We start from the raw sequence: 5101 nt of genomic DNA on the forward strand, positions 1-5101 counted from the left end.
GTCCATGAGGGCACAGGGCTGTGAGGAAAGGCTGAGGGGGAAAAGCAAAGCAGGAGGAAGGAGCAGAGAGCGGAGGCAGGGAAATGGGGTCACTCCACGCAGAGCTCCTTGTGGCAATGTGGAAGCTGCTCCCAGTGGCCACCGTGCTGGATGCCCTGCATGGAATAGGGCTCCTCAAAACATGCAGGGCCACAGTGCTGGGGTACGCCCTGCCTGGTCTGCTGCCTCACGGAGCCAGCAGGGCTGGGACAGCCTTGGACTCAAACAGAAGGCTCGGCAGGAGTCACCGAGGCAGCTAATAGTGCAGGTCAGCACTGGAATTGCAGAAGAAAAGAGCAAAACCATCACTTTTCACTATAACACTTGGCTGCTTGTCCTCACAAAGGTCTCAAATCAGTGGAAGTGATACCCATCCCAGCTCAGCCTCCACAGAGTTTAGAGAGGGAAAGTACAGGGATATGAAACATGACAGCTCAGCCCATCCCAGCCTCGTCTGCCTCCTCTCCAGCCCAAACTCAGGTATTTTCCAGTGCTGTAGATCTTGAGACTGTTAATCACAGAATCCTGGAATGGTTTGGGTTGGAAAGGACCCTAAATCTCATCCATGGGCAGGGACACCTTCCACTGTCCCAGGCTGCTCCAAGCTGTCTTTGGACACTGCCAGGGTTCCAGGGCCTGCCCACAATTCCTGCCCAAGGTCCCATCTCGTGCTCCCCACTTTCAGTTAAAAAGAGAAAATGTTACTTTAACAATAACTTTTATTAAGTAAGAATTTTAATTCTCTGCCACTGGCACGAACACGATTTAAATAGTTTGATGTATGAAGGAGCACGGTGCAGTTAAAAGAAGCAGAGTCACTATAGTAACAGTATCAGATACGTAAAGCTACTTAATCAAAACCCCCTCTCCTAATTATGATTTTGAGGCCTGTCATGAGGAGCACATTCAGCTGCTCTCCCCCTCCCCTCCCCGTCAGCATGACTGTGGCGGGTGTCAAACATTTCTGAATAATGCACCTATAAACAAAAGAGATTGTGAAAATAACCTGCAAGGTCATGCCTTTGTGCCCGGCTAAAAATAGCCCAAATTGGAGGCATTTAAAAAGGCCTGGCTTGGTACCCAAAGTGCATAAATCACTGCCCCGGGGCCCAGCTCCCAGCAGCGGGTTTGTGTGGCAGGGAGAGCTGTCATTTCCTGGGGGCACCCGCTGCCTGCCTGCATGGCACCGCTTTGGTTCATTCCCAAATCCAGGCTCCGGGCCTTTTCCGAGACAGGTCACTGTGCAGAGGAGGCCTGGCCGTGCCCCGTGCCCCAGCAGGGCCATGGAACCAGGGAACTACTGGGGCTAGAAAAGCCCTCACACCCTCAAGCCCAACCATCCCCCAGCACCGCCAGGGCCACCATGTGTGTCCCCAAGTGCCACATCCACCTGGCTCAAGGGATGGGGACTCACCACTGCCCTGGGCAGCTGTGCCAGGGCTGGACAGCCCTTTCCATGGGGAAATTCCTGCTGTGCCCACCCTGAGCCTACCCTGGCTGTTCCCTCTCCTCCTGTCCCTGTTCCCTGGAGCACAGCCCGACCCCCCGGCTGTCCCCTCCTGGCAGGAGCTGTGCAGAGCCACAAGGTCCCCCCTGAGCCTCCTTTGCTCCAGGCTCAGCCCCTTCCCAGCTCCCTCAGCCTCTCCTGGGGCTCCAGCCCCTTCCCAGCTCCAGATTTAACGAGGGAAAGTACAGGCGTGTGAATTGTGTCTCTCCCAGTGAGTCTCCGTGCCCTGCCGGTGCTGCAGAACCGGAGCAGCAGCCGCTCTCCTTCCTCCGCAGGGCCTTTGTCACCGTATTTGGTGCTCACTCGGAAGTTTGCCCTGGCGCAGGGAATGTCGCCGCTCCGCTGTGGCCAAGAGGAGCTCCTGGGCTCCCTGAATCCAGGCAGCACAGGCACGGAGCTGCCGCCCCTCCCGGCGGGGCTGGAGCGGCCTCCAGAGTCACGGCTCTGAATCCATTCAGGAATTTCTAATGCGGCAGATGGCTCTTTCATGGTCACGTTTCTGCGTGCACAGGCCGTTTTGTTCTGCTGGGGCTCCTTTCCAGAGGGAGACAGGGGTTTGTGCTAAATTGAAACTGCATCTCCCAGAAATCATCGCTGTTTGAAGGTAGTTCTTCTAAACCACACCAAGGTGGTTTCTTAAGGCACTTTCACCATCCTAAAACTGTATTCCATTTCTCTTTTTCGTCTTCCTAAGCTTCTGGTATCTTCTGCTTGCTTTTTGTCTCTTTGCTGAAGGGAATTCCTTTTTGTTTCTCAATTTTTCTTGTGATAAACCATAGTGGTTTTAACCACTCAATGGCTGATAAAGTACACAGAAGATTTCTGTTCCCCATCCTTGAGATAGTTTTGACTCTCTTTTCTGTAATATTTTCAGTTTTTCAAGTATCTTATTTAAAGTATTGTTACCAGCACTGGACCCTGTGTTCTCGTTTTTCCTGTCACTGATCCTTGATGCAAATAACTAAACTAAAATAATCTCTGTTGTAGTTGCCTAGATCTGTCCTTTCATTCCTTCTGTGGTGCTGCCCTGTCACTCCCATGAACTCACTGATAATGTAGCTCTGTGTGCCCAGTTAATACAGAACAAACAATTATTTAAGCAGTGGTACTGGCTTTTATCTGGCTCCAATCTGAAGGTTTTGCAGTATGGACTAGCAGAACAAGCCATCCCTCAGAAGGTTTCTGTGGCTTGATGAAAACTGAGTGGTTTGATTCACAGTAAGGCTTCTTGGCCTTCTGTTCTTTATTTCTGTTAAAAGCAATGCTGATTGTTCACTCTGACAGGCCTGATACAGAGGAGATGACCGCACTGACTCTTCACATTTACATGAGGCTGAAGCAGGAACGAGGCAGCAAAGATGATGGCTGCCCCAAGGCAAGGTTTGTGAAGAAAAATAATGTCTTTTATTACACCAATTCCACTGAAAGATATTACTGCTGTCCATCACCCTTGCCCTTTTTACTTCTTTACAGCAACAACAGAGCTAAGTACGTTTACACCGTTTCCACTCTTTGCATTCAGTTTCTGACTGGTAATTTCATTCTGTCTTAAAGCAGTTCTGTGTAAAGTTTCTCATTTAGCCTTTTTGGGCTCCGGTGTGTGCAGAAGTGCCAGGCCCTGAGACCAGCTCACATGGGAACAGCCCACAGTGGTGCTGAGAGACAAATCCCTTTGTCAGTGGCTCTCACTGTAGGTTAACCAGGTGTGTCTTTTGCTGCTTTTTAATTTATGTTTTAGTTTCTCTTCTTGCGATCTGCAGCCTGTGCTCCGTCTCGGCTGGTGGGGCACAGCAGGACGCGTGTTATAAATGAGAACCTTGACAAGGCCAATATTCAGGCAGCAATCAATTTATTAATTACTGTGGTAAAGTATGAGCAATACAGTGCTGGGTACAGTGGGGGAAGTTTTCCCTCCAACTGCATGCCGATAGTTGGGGCTTACAGGTATTTATAGGGGTGCTCATAAGCTTTCTCAGCAGTTTCTATTCCAAATTTTTACATCACAATTCTATACACTATACCCTGATAGTTGAGGCTTACAGGTATTTATAGGGCTACTCATAAGCTTTCTCAGCAGTTCCTATTCCCAATTTTTACGTCACAATTCTCTACACTATTGTGATTTAGTTTTTCTCAGGATGTATCTCAGAAAGGAGTATCCCCGTATGGTGGGGTCCAGCTTCCGAAAGAATTCTCCCAGCTGGTGAGGCTCAGAGTCCAGATGGGTTCACCTTTTAATTGCAAGGACTATCAATCTCATACCAGTGATGTCCAGCTTCCCTTGGTCAAAACTATCAATCCTGGAGTTGATGTTCATCTTCCTTTCTCAAGCTGCTTTTCACTGCTTTGTTAAGGCATCAAGATAAGCATCTTTCCTTTTTATATATTCTAAAGCTATAGTTTCAAAGATCCTTACTACAAGCAATATTCCAAAATTATACTTCAAAAGGTTATTGCAGAAGTCTTTAAGGCTTATCTACAAGCAGAAAGTTCCTGTCAAACAGCAACATCCTTAAAGCTTTAATTCAAATGCTCCTAAATCAGCTGAAGACTTATAAAGGTTAATTGCGAACAAAGGACGGGTTCCAAGGCCTTCTTCCATGCTTTACCTCCTCAGTTATTTATTAGAATTGTCTTTATAGCTGTCCCGTGTCGGTTTCCACACCTCCCACAGTCACAGATCACACGCTGCCTGTGACACCGAGCGCAGTTTTGTGTTCCGCAGCCCATCCTTGCCGTCCCGCAGCCCCGCAGCGCCGACCCGCGTCCCGGGCACCGACGGAGCGCAGCGCCGAGCGAGCAGAGAGCCGGGGCTGCCCTCTGCTGATCGCCCCGGGCACGCCGAGCCGCCGCCGACAGCTTCGGCCGGCCTCTGCGGGCTTAAAACCGCATTTCACCGCGGGTTTGCGAGTCGCCAAGCCGCGCTGACCGCAGTTAATCTGGAAAGAGGCGTCCCGCAGGCACCCCCGGGAGCCCAGCCCCATCGGCTGCGTCTGGTGCGCTGCTCTCGGGTTTGACACCTTGAAAGCAGTGCTTTTTGGTCTCTGTCCCCTCACGGGCTGTCGATCTTGCTGCAGGACGAGGATGGACTCGCAGAGACTGATCAGAGCCAGAAGGAGCCTTGGAAGTGGAAGAATGGGTCCCGTCAGCCCAAGCAAACTCGAGGATTTGTTTCTGCCCTTATCTGATGGACGCCTCGCCCTCAGCCTGGGCTCCCAGCACTCAGGCTCTGCTGGGAACACTCTGCTTTTGTCTCCACGCGGCAGCACCTGACAGAAATAACAGAGAAACCTGCCAGAAGAGATCCATTAACCTTCACAGGTCTCAAATTGCACTGGCTCGAGACGCCATAAATTGCATTTTCTGTACTTGTTAGTCAGTGTGGTAGAGTCAGCCCTGACTTTTCTGTGTCTGGTGAAGGATGGCATCCTCACCACTGCAAAACGACTTAATTTCCTGCAAAGTGAGGAGAGAGCTGATAAGCAGAGTGCCATGGCAGTGAGGAGAAATGGCCTTTGCTCTTTGAGTCACCATCCTCCTGCTGGGCTGCTGGCC

The 5101-nt window shown here is 50.5% G+C and overlaps 1 long non-coding RNA gene across 3 annotated transcripts; it reads left to right on the top strand.

Annotated features, from left to right (window-relative positions):
* Window positions 1–4288, top strand: LOC135290093 (uncharacterized). Of its 3 annotated transcripts, XR_010352804.1 has the most exons (4): window positions 1–307; window positions 1822–2150; window positions 2831–3249; window positions 3674–4288. It is a non-coding gene; the product is annotated as an uncharacterized LOC135290093 (long non-coding RNA). The 3 variants fall into 3 exon arrangements; XR_010352803.1 differs by lacking the exon at window positions 1822–2150 and adding an exon at window positions 386–519 and having other exon boundaries at window positions 2831–4288; XR_010352802.1 differs by having other exon boundaries at window positions 2831–4288.
* Window positions 4289–5101: the final 813 nt, after the last annotated feature.

This window comes from Passer domesticus, chromosome Z (genome assembly GCF_036417665.1).
Source record: "Passer domesticus isolate bPasDom1 chromosome Z, bPasDom1.hap1, whole genome shotgun sequence".
NCBI classification, from domain to species: Eukaryota; Metazoa; Chordata; class Aves; order Passeriformes; family Passeridae; genus Passer; species Passer domesticus.